General features: G+C 52.7%; 1 protein-coding gene across 2 annotated transcripts in view; it reads left to right on the forward strand.

The window, feature by feature from the left end:
- The first annotated feature begins 7,981 nt into the window (after nt 1-7,981).
- The window catches only part of TJAP1 (tight junction associated protein 1), a 34,190-nt gene continuing 24,320 nt past the window's right edge, over nt 7,982-17,851 (forward strand). For both annotated transcript variants that reach the window (XM_084283577.1, XM_084283579.1), the window contains exons 1-3: nt 7,982-7,995; nt 8,698-8,769; nt 9,070-9,159. The gene's annotated coding sequence lies outside the window, so the exon portion shown is untranslated. The remainder of the gene's footprint in view (nt 7,996-8,697; nt 8,770-9,069; nt 9,160-17,851) is intronic.

The following is a 17,851-nucleotide window of genomic DNA, read 5'->3' on the forward strand; positions in this document are numbered from 1 at the left end:
ACCCCACACACCTCACACAAACCCCACACGCACCCCGCACACTCCCCACGCACACCTCACGCACCCCACGCACCCCACACAAACCCCACACACGGCCCACGCACACTCCACGCACCTCACACAAACCCCACACAAACCCCACACGCCCCACACAAACCCCACGCACCCCATGCACACTACACACACCTCACATACACCCCCCGACACCCCACATCCACTCCACGCATCCCACACACCTCACACACACCCCACTCGCTCCCCAAGCACACCTCACACACCCCACGCACCTCATGCAAACCCCACACACCTCACACACACCCCACACAAACCCCATGCACCTCACACAAACCCCACGCACCTCACACGCACCCCACATAAACCCCACAAACACCCCCACATACCCCACACACATCCCATGCACCCCACGCACCCCACACACACCCCACACAACCCACGCAACCCACACACCTCACACAAATCCCACACGCACACAACGCATACCTCACACACCTCACACAAACCCCACACACACCCCACACACACCACACACAAACCCCACAAACACCCCCCACACACCCCACACGCTCCCCACATACCCCACATACCCCCCACATGCAGCACAGGCCAGGCCTCAATGTCGAGCCCCTCAGAGGGAGCCAATGGCCCAAGAGGAGCAAAACTGTCCCCCAGAAGATGTCCCCATAAGCTGTCCCCAGAAGATGTCCCCCAGATGATGTCCCCCAGGCCTTCACGGGGCAGCTTGGGGCAGCCACCCCAACAAACGAGAGCCACCCCCAATGCTTCTCCTGCTGCCACTCGCAAGCTGTGGTCACCAACGCCCCGACGCTAAGACGAAGCCATGCAGAGGGCCACCAAACCTTGGGAAGGACAGCTGCCCGCGCTGCTCCTCACCCTGCATGGCCTTCCCGCATTACTCTGCCATATTCCCAGGTCCTGGCTGTCCCGAACCAGATTCCAGCCAGCCCTTTGCCACCCCACTCCAGCTCCCCACAGTTTGCCATGTCCACCGAGATGGAAAAATCACCTGTCAGCGCCGGCTGGAAGCCCTCGCCTTTCCTCCAGCGTTTGCAACCTGTGCCTTGGAGGCAGCTGGACATCAGGGGCGAGGATGCTGGGCTCGGGGTCACCCTCTCCTCCGTACGCCCGCCCGCCGCACGCCACCAACCCCGGGGGCTCGGGGTTAAACCAAATGTTCTCCCCCATCCCACCCCCCTGGCTTTTCCCATCCCACCCCGGCCCACAACAAACATCAGCAGCTCGCTGGCCCCGCAGCCCTGAGTGAAACCCAACCCCGGCCATTGTTCCCCCTTCCCCAAGGTCTATATTTGACTCTGCGGCAGCACGGGGGCTGCGGGGATGTCTCTGTGTGTGTGTGTGCGCGCTCACCGCGCGCGCCCGCCCCGATATTTGTCCGCAGCCCCATTCCCCAGATGCCCGGGATTGCTTAGAAATAGCTTCCATGGGCAGTAGGTGTTTGCGCCTGCAGCGGGGATGCGGAGGGGGCGGGCGACAGAGGGGGGTGAAGGTCGAGGGTGGAGAAGCTCCCGGCTCATCCCTGGCAATTTTTGGCCGTTTCAGTGATCTATCATCCAGGGAACGATGCAGAAGAGGCCTACCCGTGGTCTTGGTGAAGCCATCCTGTCCCACCCTGCCCAGGTTCTCTCTTTTTGGCTCCAAAAGCCCTTCAGACCTTCCTAGGTCTCCTAGGTCTCTCCATCAGGAACGGCACCGGGAAGGGAAGTATCCGATTCCCTCGGCCCTGGTGGCTTTGCAAGGGGTGCCTCGGCCCCCGGGAACTGCCCCGGGATTCACCCTCCTCTGTTTCAGCGCTGCAGCGAGGGTAACCACCCCGGGACGTATTTTGTGTTTCCCCAAAGCCTCCAGGAATGTCGCCCAAGCCCAGTGTCACATTCCCCGTGACCCTGAAGTCCCTGGGAACACTGCTGAGGCTCAGCGTGTCTTTTTTTTTTTTCATTCGCATCCTTGGCGGCCTGCTGAAACAGTAGACTCTCCAAAATGACAGGGCATTTCTAGAGACAATGAAAATAAAGAGTAATGAGCCCCGAAGAGCTAGAAACCCTCTAGGCTGTGGGCAGGGAGCAGCTTTCCATCAGGGCAGTTCCTTCAGCAATTCTGCAGAGAGTGCACCTTCCCCTGAGCCAGGAGGACCTGGCCCTGGGAGAAGAAGGACACTGGGGACACGAGGAGGCACCCAAAGGACATTTCCCATCACCACAGCCAAGGGGCTTGGACTTTGGCTGCTCCAGTGGTGCGATGAGATGCTCCAGTGAGGCAATTCCCAGCACTCAGAGCCAAGCCTCAGCCTCCCCCTGAGCCTCTCGCTGCTTCTTCTCAGCCCTGAGCCACCTGCGGGGAGTCCTTCACCTTCAGGGCTGCTCCCCGAGAGGGATCTGTGTCCTGCACGGGTGCAGTTTAAGGCTAGCTACGGTCTGGCTGTCTCCAGCAAGCCAGATCCTCCACATCCAGGACAGCGAGTGCCGATTGTCATGGACCTGAGCTCAGGACCCGCCGGCCTCCAAACCTGCTGGCAGGGGTGGAAAAGTAAGCTCAAGTCAAATGTTATCGTGAGATATGGATTTCTTAGGTACAGCCTGTGTATTTCCATCCGAGACAGGACAGAGCCACCAGGAAAGAGAAAAAAATCAACATAAAAAGATTTGGCTGATTAACTTCAAACAGACTCGAAGGGGAGGGGAAGGAGATAGGTGTACGCGGAGGGTGGCTGGAGAAAAGCCCTCACCACTCACCAAACTGAGTCATCCCCCTTCAAAAAAAACCCCATGGCTTTGTTGTGCAGGATCTTGTTTTGCCCTGTGCTTTTTGGCTTCCCTCTGTGTGTGTGTGTGACAGTCACTCGCACGAGAGCGCCCAGTCCTTGGGACTTGTGCCTCTTCTCCCACCCCACCTCCTGCTGCCAGGGGAGGTCGGAGAGGACCGGGGTAGGGAGGAGAGGCTGGCAGAGGACATTTGCCAGGCCTTCTCCTGGCTGGCACGCACCACGAGGTGCCTCGAAGCCCACCTCCAGCCATGCCCGTCTCCCATCCTCTTTCCAGCTGGCAGCTCCAGCAGTAAAACCTCCCTCATCTCACCGGGAGCAGGCACGCGAACGTTTAATGGGAGCCTCTTGAAGCAAACGCTTTGAGCTTCCTCAGCGCTCGTCTCGGAGCTTGCTCCTGGGTATTTACAGAGCTTGGCGCATCTCCGTCTCTGCAGCGAAACCTGGCAGGAGGGGCTGGAGCAGGGAATTTCAAGGTCATTTCACGAAGCTCCGGGCCCGTGCTTAAAAAGCCTTGAACCCGGGGTGCAAGGGAGGGGAGTCCATAATTGCCAGCCCCAGGGGATGTGGACGATGGTTGGAGGGGGAGGCTAATTGCAGACTGACTGTCTCCTTGGCCTTCAACGTCTCTCTCTCGTGGAGCAGGGAAGCGGTGCGCTCAGCCAAGCACCAAGCGTGTCCTAGGGAAAGGTAATTCCTCCCCGGCCTGCCTGGACCCGTCCCCATAAACAAGGAGAGCTGCGCGGGGAAGGCAGCGCCGCACACTTCACAAAAAGAGGGCTCTTGGAGCTGGAGAAGCGAGCCAGGCGTGCAGAAAGCCTCCTCGAGAGGCAGCACGCAGCCACGTGTCTCTTCCTGAAACAGCCCACGAGTCCCCGACCTGCCCTCAGAGGCCGGCGAGGGCTGGGGGATCGCCTCCTTCCCCCCAGCTCGTGCACCCCACTTTGTGCCCCCCTGGCACCCTGTCACGTCCATGTCCTTCATCCTTCGTGTGCAGGCGAGGGATCTGCCCCACGCCCCAGCTCTGGGCCGCAGCCCTCTGCCACCTCTCCGCGCAGGCTCGGCTGAGACATCCCCCCCTTTTCCCCTCCGCATACTTGTAACCCTGTTCATTTCAAACGCTTTATTAGCATGACGAGCTCAACAAGTTTTGACAGAGGGGAACGGATTCAGAGCCCCTAGACTCTCTGTCTGAGGCTGACACCAGCCTCTCCTTCCAGAGAGGGTTTTGCCATGCACTCGAGCAGCCCTCGGGCACGGGCACCATTTCTCCCCCCTCCTTCTCCAGGCAGAATCCCTGGCAGGGAAGGATGGCTGCTCTTCAAGCCTCCACTGCAGGGTACACCCGTGCTGGCACTGGCAGCCCTTGGGGCGAAGGCTTTGCAAACAGCGTTGGTGGGGCGAGGCGAGGCCGCCGCGGGAGGTGGGCGAGGAGGGGAGGAGAAGATGCAGAGAGCTCACCCCGGGGAGCAATGGCAACTGTGCCATGGGTCCCGGCTGGGAAGCAGCTCTTTTCTGTCAGAATCACCCCCACAAGGTCGCAGCCCTGTAACTGGTCCCTTGCAGAGCCACCAAGCCCCCTAGGGTATGAGGTGGAGGCACCTGGTCACTGGGGAGAGCAGAGAGCAGAGGGGTGAGGGGGCTGCCACAGCCCAGCCACTGAGGCCAGAAGGAGCCCCAGGGCAAGAGGCAGAATGAGCAACCACCACGCTTTTTAATGGCTGGTTAGAACTGGCCAGTAGGGGTCACTGAGATCTATTTATTTTATTTTTTATTTTCGTGCAGATGTACTTCAAACCACACGAAACATGGCGGCAATGGTAAGGAAGGGTTGATGAGCGGGATATCCGCCAGGTGAACAGGTCAGGGAAAAGTGCCACGATGTGCATCTGAAGTACCAGCATGTGCTGTGCGTCCCTCTCTGCTAAAAAAACACCATGAGGGCACTGTGCAGGAGCCACCATCCTGTGCTGGGGCTCTGCTGTCATTGCTCTCTGGCTCTGCCTTCGTCCTCCATCCTGTACGCTCAGAGATGACTTGAGAGAAATTCAAGAGATTCAGGCCTCGGGGGCAGAATATTGTGTCTGCTTGTCTTTCCGTACAGTGCCCGGCACAATTACATCCCAACCAACATGGGTGCCTCGAGGCAGTCCCATGAGAAAAACTTAATTTTTGCTTGGGTTTGGTCAGCACAGTTCTGTTCTTCAGCCATTGCTGCTGGGGATCCTGACGGCAAAGTGTTTGCCCACGAAAAAACTCCAGGTGTTTTTGGAGAGTGGCACACACTATAATTGAGCCCCAGCCCCTGCTGTTATGCAGCAGGATGGATTGAGTTATGCACCTGGGTACTGTCAGCAGCTGGTTTTCTGGTGGGCTGTCTTGCTTTGGTAGGTGCATGCTCCAGGCATGCTGGCAGGGTGTGTTTGGCTGTCCAAATCTGCCTCCACAGACACATTGGGCTGTCCCAGGCTGCCTGCATTTAATGTTCTTATTGTTCCTGAGGTGCTGCTAAGTTTGGGTGCTGGGATCCTCTTGTACTGGCACATCCCAGTGCAAGCTCTGCTCCCTTATGTCTTGGTTTTCTTTCTTTCTTTTGTTTTGTTTTGTTTTGGTGGGCTCAGCCTGTCCATGAAACCTCTTCTGCCTCTGAGGGCTTCCCAGCTGAGGGCTCGTGGGGAATCCTCTGCACAGCCTCCTCAGGTGGCTGGAGTCACAGAGGAGGAGATGAGCGTGTCCTGAGAGTCCCTTCTTGACTGCAGCATCCAAGAAGGAAATGGGACTTCATGCATCTCTCAGGCAGGGATCACCAAAGGCTGGTCCAGCACTGTTGTCCCCCCAGCTTGACCTAGGTCAGTGGGGAACTTGAGAGGACCAAGCCTGCACTGCCTTCTTCTGGTGGGGAGACATTATTTCTGGTATCTAACTTCTTCAGCCAAGCCTGTAGGCACATCAGAGGCATTTGTCCCTCCACAGGGTGGCACCTGCCCGCAAGGGGTTCCTTTTATACAGTTACAGGCGTCTATATAAAGTGCTGCCAGTTGGAAAGTATTTTGAAGAGATTCCTCTCTGCTCTTCATTAAGGGTCATAAATTCAGCTGGTATTTGAGAGAATCTAAATGTACTTCCAGGATTGTTTGCTGAGAGCTTTAGCATCCGCCAGAGGCCCCTTAAAATAAAGGGATTATTGGGAGTCAAGTGTTAGATTACCTGGTGCTTGTTAATTGAACTTCAGAGGCTTTAGCGAGCAACTGGCTCTAGCAGGGAGCAGCACTTTGGCATTCATGGTGTTATATAAATGAATATAATGTAACACAACGTCATGCTTCCGCATCATGTCACATCTCTGGGCTCAGGGCAGTGGTAAGTCCAGCTCACAGCCATTCCGGATACAGGAAAAGGCAGGGTGGATGTGTGTGAAGAGAGAGAGAGGGAGAGAGGAATTGGCAATCGAGGACTTATGGATGTGAGGAAGGGTTTTTTTAGTGCCTAGAGCAGGTGACTGCTCAGTTTCTGTGTCCCTTTGGCTGTGTGACCTTGGGATCTGATTTTGAGAAGAGCTGAGTTTAACGGAAGCATTAAAAGCTGAGACCACCTTCCCATGGGGCTTATTTCACCTAAACTCATAAATGCTTGAAGATCCTCTTCATAGGTCCTCTGTGATTCTCTGATCCTCCTCTGAGAGCTCACCAAAAGAAACCAAAGGACTCTAATCATTGCTGCCATCAGAGCGCACCCACGGAAACCTGAACAGACCACAACTGTGAATGCTCCAAGGCAGCAAGGCCCATTGGAAACGAGAAACCTCATCAGCTATGAAAATTTCATCAGCTGGCGCGGTGGAAGCAAGAATCTGGAAGTGGAGAGCAGATGGGCAGCCTGGATTCTTGGAGCCATTGTCCTTCTGCTTGTTATCTGACTCCGGCACAGGGAGGATTCGGAGAATTTATGGGGGCACAAGTATTGAAGGCTTTCTTGAAATATCCCTGGCTGACGTGTGGCATGGTGCAGACGGCACTTGCTGGGTGCAGAGCAGACGTTTTTGCAAAATATTCCCAAGGTCATGGAAGCAGGGTCCTGCTGAGCACCTGCCTGTTATTGTGTAGGAGAAGAGAATGCTTGGGTCCGGTTTGCAGCACCGTGAGCCTTTTACTACCTGGATGCGCACATGAAAGCCTTGGAAACGTTATACATTTGGGAATATCATCCAAATGCTGCCAGGACTTCTCTCAGCTATGCAAATTTCCTCTGGGCTTGGCTCAATGAACTACCATGTGGTTATCAACTGTTAGTGAAAGAAAGAGCAACAGGGAAGGGAGCAGAGGGTGAGCTGACTTCCCTGTGATGTGCCCCAAAGCATCGGGGTGTTTCTCAGCGACTGAGGCACACAACAAGCAGAGGAAGCTGCAGTTCTGGATGTTGGCTCCCAGTAAATTGCCCTGGCTGGCAAAGACCTAAAGAGGGCAATTCATCTGTAGTTACTGCGAGCCCATCCTGGGGTCCTGAGCGCCCCCGCACTCTTAACTCCATTGAAACCTGTAATACTTTTTCCTGTAGTCCTCCCGTTTCTTCTCCCCACATATCCCAAGCGTTGGGCTGCCCCTTCTCAAGCCCTGCTGTGAGGTGCAGCGACTGCATCACCTTAAAGGCAACCTGCAAGGCACTCTAGGGCTGCTGTGGAAAGCAATGTGGCAAGTCAGGCAAAGCGCAGGGGCTGGATCCTTCCTCAGCAAGAGTCATGCCATGAAGGGGAGCTGAAGGAATAGCTGCGTAACCACCCCATGTCCCTAAATACCCATGAAGGCGCCTCAGCCCTGACAACTTTCGGTGTGAAGGCACACGGCTTGTGGGACCACTTGGGTGCCACGTCCCTTGGCGTTATTTCCCGAGCTGGCTCGCCTCATCTGCGAGATTTACGGGCACAGCTGGAACGGGGAGCCCCACATGTAACAGTTTGTCAGGGTGCCGATGCCTCCACCGCAGAAAAAAGCTGCCTACAGCCCCCTAACCCCACAGCGCCCATCCCTCCCTCCTCCCCCCGCTCCCGCCCCGCCGCCATTTCAGGGTCGGGGCCCCTCCCACCCCCCCCTCCCTCCGCGGCGATGACGCGGCCGCGGCGCGGCGTGGGGATTCCGCCGGCTTACCCGGCCTGCCCCGCGCCAAGATGGCGGCCTGAAGCAGTGAGCCGGGGGGAGGGGGGGGACCGGGGCTGAAGCGGGGTCAAAGCTCGGGGCAGGGCCGGGCCGGGGCACGGGGGCGGCTGGGGAGGGGGCTGAGAGGGCGTGGAAGGAGCAGGAGGAGCCTGGGGGGAGGTTTTGGGGGTGTAGGAGGTAAGGGGAGGGCAGGGGGGTGGCGGTGTGGGGGGCTTACCCGCATCGCCCGGCTCGGTGTGGGGGACAGACGGGGCGAGGAGGGGGGGGGAGGTTCACCCGGGGCAGCCCCTGGAAACGTTTAAAAAAATAAAAATAAAAATAAAAGCTGAGCGAAAGGGAGCGAGGTGCGTCTGGATCTGAGTTCAACGCCCTCAGCACGGGGTGGAGGAAGGGGCAGAGTGCTGGTGGTTGGGGGCTTGGGGGTGAGGTTTGGGGGCTTGGGGGTGAGGTTTGGGGGTTGAAGGTGAAGTTTGGGGTTTGGAGATGGAGTTTGGGGGCTGGAGGTGAGGTTGGGGGCTGGGGGTGCAGTTTGGGGCTTGGGGATGCAGTTTGGGGTGCAGGACATGGCATTGGTAAGCATCAGGGTGTGTGATTGGGGTTGGAGCCAGGAGCCACCAGGATCTGAGGTACGCCAGGCCGGAGGTTGTCCACTGGAAAGAATCGTCCGCCAGGTGGGAACGGTTGGGTGCTAGAGGAAGGTTTTCAGAGGTGTTGGTCTGTGTCTTACAGATTCAGAGAAACAGCTGGGATAAAGGGCCCACGTGAGAGGAGGCAATGCGTCGCTGAAGCATCAGACAGCAGGTAAGACAGCCAGGAGTGAGCTGAGGCCAAGTCAGGCTGTGCTTTCATCCCTCTGCTTGAATTTTTTCGACACTATGGAACCGCATACTCGACAACCAGGCCCTCTCTAAGGTGCTCTCTCCATTCAGCCAACACAAGCCTAACACGCTGCAAAGGTCAGGGATGCAAATGAAATGGGAGTAACCCTGAAGGCTCCAGTAAGAGTCCCTCGGAGGAAAACTTCAATTAAAGGTTTAGATTAGTGCTCTTTATGTGAGATCTAAAGAAGCTGATGTAGCTGTATTCTCTGCATATTTATAGGAGGCCTGAGCCAGAGTCACGGTGATATCCTGATCGCTCTTCTGAAGATCCTGCTGCGGTGAAGATCAATTGCTGCGGTGTCAGAGTTAGGTAATTCTAGTGATCCTCTGTTCTGTTGGGTTATTTCTTTAACCACGTTTTGTTTTGTACCCATATTTAACCAATCCGATGACGGCACGGGTGTGCTGCTGGCAGGTAACAGCTTGGTCCTTTAAATTTTCCATCCCTTTTGCTCATCAAATCACTTTAATACAACTCCTTCGTCTTTTCTCCGCTTTTAGTGGATCACCGCAGAAAATGTGTGTCCCGACAGTGCTTTGCGTCCAGTGCTTTTCAGCTTCTGGATGTTACATCAACACTTAAGCTAGCAGGTCCTATCTGCGGTAATCAGAAGCTCTGCTTCTCACCAGGCACCCAGTGCTCTTGAAGTTGTGGGAATGCATTTCAGAAGGGCTGGCGGGGTTCAAAAGTGCAACCTATGACTATCTTCGTCTTTAATATTAACAGGACATTGGGTCAGGAGGGGATGTGTTGCAAGCAAAGACCTGTTGACTCTTCAAAACAGCTTTTTGAACCAAAGATGACCTTACATTCTTTTTCAGTGTTTCAAGTAGTTTGTTGGCTGCTGATAAGTCACTTGCTTTGCAGCTTTCAAATCCTGGATTCTTATCTTCCCCAACCACTCTAAGTACAACCATGTGGCACGGTATTTTGGGAGAGCACGAAGTAAACTATACCTTCGCAAGAGGAGTAGTCCTTTGCGAGTCTGCCCCTTTTCGTTCCAGAGCAGGAGATGTAAAGGTGGGCAGGATGATGGATGTCAGTGCTGGTGTGAACAGTACCAGAGCTGGCTTGGAGAAGGGATTTGTGGAGGATGATGTGGTGCAGAAAGTGCTTTTAAAAAGGTAAAGCATGCCTAACTGTTTCAACAGTAGCAAAATAAGCAAGATTCAGTAAGGGGTGACTGTATTTTTTGGTAGTTGTTTGACATATACCTGATGTTTGTGAGTCCTGGAAGGTTATGATTTTTCCAAAGATGAGCTCCCTACCCTGCTGAAACATCTGCTACGTTTTATGAAGGATCTACTGAAAACTGGACCCTGAAAATTCCACTTGTCGCCACATCTACAGCCTAGTCCCAATAAATAATTCTGGAGGTTAGGTCATAACAAATAACCATCTTGCGTCCTTGTTAGCAAGAGCCGAATTTTACAGCGCAGTGTGGCAAGAATAATGGTGTACTTTGTCTGCTGTTCTTGTTGCTGGGAGAAATGCTACGTGGAGGAGTCTCAAATGAGCCTGCACGTGATACTGATTGAGGGCAGGATTCCTCCACTAAGAAATGAAGATTGTAGTTGATATGTTTTCTACTCCTCTCTACTCTTTTGACCATTGTTGTCAGGAACAGGCATTTGCATAATGAATGGAGCAACCTTCCTTGGCTGTTGGACTTGGTTGATCCTTTGTGAGTAATTTAAGGTCCTGAAGCTCTCCTAGCGTGAAAGCTTTGTTTGGGAAGATGTCTCCTTTGTGAGTGACACCTTGTGTGGTTGTGCCAGGTGTGTATTTCAAGTAACTAGCAACTGGAAAAATATGGTTCTAATACCCGTTTTACATAGGAGTGCAAAGGAACTGTGTGCATAATTTATGCAAATAGGGCTAATGCCTTAGGCAAGAAACTGTCTATCACGTTTCTCTGCCAGTTCCCCTTCCTGAGGGCTTTTTCCTAACTCTAGACTGGCTGGGTCTGGAACAGAGGTAGGAAGAATGTTGATTTTTAAAACTGAAGTACCTTTACAGCAGGTTGGAGGGGAATGTTGGCCAGAATGTTAAACTGTGAGGTTTAACAGAGATGCCAGAGATGGTGCGAATGTGTTCAGATCATTCCTGTTCCTCACTCTTCATTTTTTCAGTTGCAAAATTCCCACCCCATCTTACCTTTTAAGATAACCTAGTGTGCAAAGCTGACTTCAAAATGAAGTAGACTCCTGCATGTTCCACTGGCCTGCAAGTGCTGTAGCACGATGAAATTGCTGGGGAGTCTAAGTCAGGCCACGTCTTTAAGGCAAGTAGCCCCTCTGAGACCCCTTTTTTCCCTTCCCAGGAGCTGTTTCCTGTTTCCACAGCTTGTAATGCTTTATCTGGCCGAATCTTTACGACTTAAATTAATCTTTTCTCTTTTGTGCCCCCTAGTTTTGTTCCGGACTAGGCAATTATTTCCTTTGTTGCCCGGATGTTTATGGTCTCATTGCTAACACGCTCAGGCGGAGAGCAGCAAGCGGCTCGCAGGCTGTCTCCTAGTCAGAGTGCCAAGAGCCACCCTCTCTGCTGTCCTCGTGGGAGCAGTGCTTAGGAAGGAGACAGCGTGGAAGGCCGTGCAGGAGGGAGAGCAGCACTGCAGCAGCTGGAATGCAGGATAAGCATCACTTGGGTGGGCTCGGTTTCCTCTGCTTTTCAGCGGCGCTGGCTGCCAAGTTTGAGGAAGACTGCTGCGCAGAGGTGAAGGAACTGGAATGTGCTCTTCAGTTGAGGTGAATGCAATTCGGTAAAACTGATAGGCATCAAACTGAGTAATGATTTTAAAGTATTTTCACATGATGTCTAATCTGTGGAAATTCGCTACCACATAATAGCGCTGAGGCTAAGCGCCGAGCGGGATTCAGGAGAGATCAAGCATTTATACAAGTGGAAATGTTCAGACTTGCTCTCGCTAAAGAACTTGTTTCAGAAGGCATATTTTTCAGACATAACCCAATCTCCAACAGGCAAAGGTTAGGGAAAGGGACAAATCGTTCCGTAATTGTCCACTCAGGCTTCTTGCTTTATCTTCTAAACCACTGAGTACTGGCTTGTGTCAGAGGCAAGGTATTGAATCCCACTTGCTTACTATTTTATTTGCCTAATGACCTTTCCTTTTGTGACACATCTAGAAAAAGGGACCCCAGCTGCTCTGGTTCAGGCTGGTAGTTGAGGATTTTAAGCTGGTGGAGAGTGGGCTGCTTGGAAAGGTCATGCAGTCTGTAGGTGAGGACTGTCTTATTTGTGAATGCGAAGGCAGGTGAGTGCTGTCTCTTTACTCCAGGTGTGAGACGAAGCAATTTGTGCTCCCCACCTTCGCTTCTAAGCGGGAAGAGTGCGTGTGGAGTTTGGCCTTTCCACGTTACAGTCCCATAGTGGACTTTAGCCCTTAAGGTGGCTGGCAGGAGACTTTAAGGCTATTCAGGTGAGATCCAGTATGTTGTAGTGCAAGCCTCAATTTAGGGAAAACACAGCCTGTGTCCTGCAGTCTTGTCCAGTCCATGTTGAGGATCAAGAGGATCACACAGGCACGCATTCGATTTGCTGATAAAGGTCAGTGGCAGTCGTATGGAGATACATGTAAGAGGGGGTTTGTAATCTCTGCCTAAATGCAAGGGGAACTCCTGGAGATAATTGCAGACCGGGAGGATTTTCAGAGCTAGGAGCAGGTCTTTCAAACGCAGAGATCTGTGTGTGGGTACCCTCCTTATGGGCTGGTCTGGAACAGCGTGTGCTCCAGGGCACAACGTAACCCTCCTGTGGCAGGTGTAAGTGCTGTGAGTGAAGGGTTACTGGCTCTCACAAAGGTTGTGTGGTACTGAGAGAATAACGATTAAAAAGTGAAATGGTTCAGGATCAGGAAGTAAGGTTTTAAGGTTTTTTTTCTGCACAGGTTGGGCTGGTTTTTAGGTGCAAAGGTTCGTTCTGACCTGCTGCTAGTGGCAAGAGAGAACTGGCTCATGTTTCTGATTTCTAGGGGTCAGCAAATTCAGAACTGAGAGTCCACAGTGACTCTTGGGTCTTGGGTTGAGTTCTGTATTTGTATTTTGTCCGTGCAATAAAGCTGCTTTTGGCAGTGTACAAATCCTAACCGTGGATTTCCGTTCTCCTGCGCTTAAAGTCTCAGTTACCCAGCTGCATTCAGGTAACGCTCATGTGAATGGTTCTGAAATCAAGCGACAGATGAGGTAGTTTCTCTAACTATTGGGGAATTATACTTAGGCTCATAAAAAGCCTTAGGCGAGTTTCTACTTCATAGCATTTGTTTCAAAAGAATACAAGCTATTTTCCCAAGACAGTAATTAGATAATTACTGTGGCAGTGAGATTTTCGACCATTATTTTAGCGTGTGCTACACAAGGTAACTGTTCAGACCCAGGAATGTCTCGCTGCAGAAGCTCTGTGCAGTTCCCAAAGACGCCTTGCTTCATTGTCTCCTAAATCAGATTTCATCCTGCAGCTTTGCTGTTCATTAGCGAGGGCTCTGCTGCTGCTTGATGGGGAAGTTAAAAAGTATTCTGGGGAGGTGATTTGAAATCTGGTTAATCTCAGATGAGTGAAAAGTGATTGCAGTTGATTCTACTATTCTGATTTTCATTGTTGTTTTTTTTTTTTTTTTTTTGATGTATCTTATTTATTGCTTTTTCCTTATTTAAGGGTTCTTCCCCCTTCCGTTTGACTGTCAAATGGGGGAAAGGTAACGGAAAATGGCAGGATAGTTGTTTAAATTAGAGTTGTTTTAAGTAACCTTCCTTAGAATGGACTTCAAGTTCACTTCCTACCTTTGTTTTTCTGAGTAGAAAGCATCTCATGTGCTGAAGTGTGCAAACTATTTGAACTTCTAGAACTGAGTTTCTAGGCGTTGCTTGCGCTATGGTTAAGCAAATACTGGGAAGTGAAAAATTTGAGGGGGATTTTCACAGCTAACTGCATTTTGCTAGCAAATACAGTCTGTTACTAGATGTCTGTGTAGGGCTCAATCCTCTTTCTTCTAGGGCTAGCAGGGAGTGTAATTTTGGGAAAACTTCTCATGCCAGGTTGGATTGACTCCTGGAAGCAAGTCAGCCAGGCCAGACAGCATAATTTCTGTAGAACCTACTTGTGAGTGTATCTGTTTTTCCCTCCTGTAATGATGCCTCTGTAATAGGGTCCTAGGTGAGTCTGAAATGGCTGTAACAGGGCGCAGCGTCGTCAAGGCTCCGGCTGGATGGAGAGAACTGTGCTGCTCTGCAGCTCCGGAGATGATTTACTGCCCGACTGACAACTTGCAATATAAACATTAGTCCAAGCATGATCTTGTCCCAAAACCCCGCCTACGCAGGGAGCCAGGAGTCTTCCTGCCACGCGCCATAAATCGTTTACGGTTTGCTCATTCCCATGCATCTGAAAAACAGCTGCGTAGTGGGGATTAGCAGTTTGCAGAAGGCCCGTGCGGGGCTAAATTAGGGGCTCTTGCCCTGCTGGTGAATACCCGTAATGGAATAGCAGGAGTGCTTCTCTGCAGTGGAAGGCAATTTACTCGGGGAATGGGGGTGGGTGCGGGGAATCTGTGAGGGTACAGCAGCCGAGGGAGAGCATCGGATGGCAGAGCTCCCCTTAGAGCTCAAATGCCTGCCCGGCGTGGTGGGGGGTGGAAAAATTAATTGTAAGATGTGTTTTGTTAAAACGTTACTCATATATTTCTATTTAGTATGTGTGCATACATATAAAAATATAAATGTAACATACGTCGTATCTACAGAATGCAAGCAGACTCCTTTTGTCTCTTAGGAGCTGAAGGGCTTTATAGGGTTTGTTTATTTATTTAATTCGTGTGTGTGTGTGAAGAGTGGTTTCCCCTTTGTTAGGCTGTGGTGGCAGAATTTGATGATAGGAGGGCATCTGGGGCTTCACAGCTAACCTGAAGCCTTCAGGAAAAGTTTTACGATGCCGCCTGGATTTATTACACCTTTGCCATTTCAGCTCCCGAAGACAAACTATTTTTGTGCTGTCTGCGATAATTTAAATTCCCTCCAGGAGCTTCCAATGACTAACTTGTGCTTATGGTGAAACCTCCCGTTTTTTCCAAACCCTAGAAGCACGATCTCTTTCATAACTCGACGTGAATTGATGCTCCTACATACATCAGAGCCTAAAGCCAGCCGGTGCCTCAAGGCTTTGCGTAATAAGGAGAATATTCAGCCTTTGCTGTACAAATGAGACCAGATAATGGGGTTCGGATACCTCCTGCGTGCTGGGTGACGGAGCAGCTGCTGAGGAATGCAGATATAAGTAGTTCGTTTATGGCTGGCGTGGTGTCTCCAGCCACAAATCCTCTCCTGGGTGGGTTGGGTAAGAATCTGGGTGGAATGTGTCACCGAGGCACCCCCTTCCAGACCCATCAGCTGAATGTGAGCGCTCCCAGGCTATAGCATAAGCATCCAGGGGGCCAGTGGCAGAGAAAATGGGTCTTGGGTAAAGCAGGCGACTTATTTCCAGAAGGATGCAGTTAGAAAGGTTCTCGCTGCTCTGCTGAAGCTGCTGCATGGCATCCCTCAGAAATAGGAACTTTTTCCTGCAGCTTCCTGCTTTGCTCTCCTCTTCCCCCGACGTGGGGAGAGCAGCTGGAAGGGCTCATCCCGGCCTTGTCCAAGCCTAGGAGTTGCCCCCTGCTTGTATTTTTATTTAATTCCCTTTTGGTAAGAGGCTTTGCAGTCTGTTTGATTTCTTGTGCCTGGCCGAGATGGAGGCCAGATAGCACCAAATAAGTTTGTGGCTGTTTGTGTGGGCATCTGAGATCTGGCAGGCACCTGCTAATGAGCTGTGGGTCATGCCGTGGCAGCTTGGCTGAGTTTCCATCAAGCTGGCTCTTTGTTGCGGCGCTGCGTGTGGACTGTGTGTGTTTGGGGATCCCTCTTATCTCGCCCGGCTGCAGAGGGTTTTCCTCCCGTTTGCTGCCTCCTCGCTCCCCACAAGGAGAAAAACTGCCCGACTCTGCCGAGCTCTTAACCTCGAGATCGAATCAGCTGCTTCACTCCTGCTTGTGTAGGCTTCCCAGATGTTAGAGGGGCGTGGGGACGTGATCGTATTTTGAGCTTTCCCTCTGTGGTGCTGTTTTCGATGCTGTTTGTGGAATTCACCTTCCCCTTTCCCTCGGAGCTGCCGGGAAGGAATTGCTGCTGTCACCCCGAGCAAAGCTCAGCCTCATGCCTCAAGCGCTTACCCCTCGGGGCGAGGACTTTGCCCAGCAGACGGTTTATTTACGAGCTTGTATCACCCCAATCTGCTGGGTTAGGCCCGAAGGGAAGGATTTGGGGCAGTGGAAAGGGGGAGGGGAGAAGAGGAGTTAGCCATACAGTTAACTCCCCCCCCCGCCTCTTCTTTCTTCTGTTTCCTCACCTGCCCAGCTGTGTAGTAGGTTAGCAGTACGTGTCTGTTCTTATTCTTATGAAAGTAGACTTTGTTCTCTGAAGACTGCTAATCATGCCCCATGGGGGTGTAATCAGTTATAAGGTATTTAATACGGTGCAGGCGGGAACAGGCCGCCTGGCCGAGCTGGCAGATTGCAACACTACGGTTATAAAGGGCCCCTTTCCCCCACTCACCCGCCCACCGGTGGCAGAGGGAGGGTTGTGCCTTGGAAATAAAGGAAAATAAAGCTCTGGGGGGGGGAGGGCAGGGAGAGGAGAGGCTGAAGGGGCAGCTCCTATTCCGGGAAGCGGGCCGGTGGCAATGCTCGGAGGGCCGTGGCCACGGCGGGTTGCGCTGTCGAGGCTTGCAGGATTTTGGGGGCAGTCGCTGCCCAAGTGGATTGCAGGGGAAGGGCCCTTGGCAGCCTGCAGAGCAGCAGGGGCTGCCGTCCTCTCGGCACTGGGTTTTCTTGTGGTGGTTGGGGTTTGGGGAGGCATGGGGCGGTTAGGAGGGGAGAAGCCCTTTCTCCTGCATGCGGTGATTTAGGCACCCAAGCCGGTCGGGCGCTTTTGTAAAGCCTGCCAGGCTTCTATTTATATCTTCGGATAGAAATCTATTGGTAAAGCCAGCCTTTCGTGCCTCTTTCTTCCCGGTGCTGGTACAGCAGCCTGCCTTCCCGGCCAGGGAGGGAGTAGGTGGCTTGAGGCCTTGGATCCTAATGGGCACGGGGCAGGCTGCTGGGCCTCATCTGGTCTGTTCTTGGTACCTCATCCCAGGCCATTCCCCTGGCTGATGGGTTTTTAGGCAGGGATTGGCATTTTATTGTGTCCCACGGGGTAAATGCAGGTTCAGAGCAGGAGATGCAGAACGCAGCCTTCATTTTACGGGCTTGAGTGCTGACAGCTTTACCTCCTGGTTCATCTTTTATCCCGTAGGAGCAACTTCCCGTTTAGAAACCGAATTCTTTGAAAAGCTTTTGGGACTTCCAGGAGCTGCCCATGGGGAAAAAAAAAAAGAAGTGTTTGCTGACTAGAACCTAAGGTGACTCTAAAACAGTGAGGTCCTGGGACTAGAGGTGACCTGCCTGTTGGATTTTTGGGCGCTGAGTCTCTGGTGGTCATGTCAGTGACCAGGTGTCTGTGCTGCTGGAGGGGAGGAGGTTGCACAGTGCAGATCAGGGCTGTTCTGTGGGCAGGAGGGCAGTGTTTTTGGAAGGGCTTCATTAACGAGGAAGAGATTGCATCTGGGAGAAGCTGCTTGACTTCAGGCAGAGTGCTTGCCTGGGTGAGGAGGAAGCCCTGGACCCTTCCAAGCACCCCTGATGTGTGAAGTCAGCCTCCTGTTCAGCTCTGCCCCCTCAGCTCAGCAGGGCTCAGTGCTGAGATCTCCCCTCCTCTTGTAGGAAAAGGCAGGGAAATTCCCTTCCCAGGGCAGCCGTGCAGCTCTCGCTTCCCACTCAGGGCTACTTCCAGCCCTGCTGATGGCTCCTCACATCCCCACACCGGGCAGCCCTGCTGCCTCGCTCTGTGGCTTTTTAAGGTATCTCAAAGCCTCCTGAAGGGTTCAAAAAGGCCCCCAAAAAGACTTTGAGGCC

Source organism: Netta rufina (genome assembly GCF_964035555.1).
Source record: "Netta rufina genome assembly, chromosome: 3".
Lineage (NCBI taxonomy): Eukaryota > Metazoa > Chordata > Aves > Anseriformes > Anatidae > Netta > Netta rufina.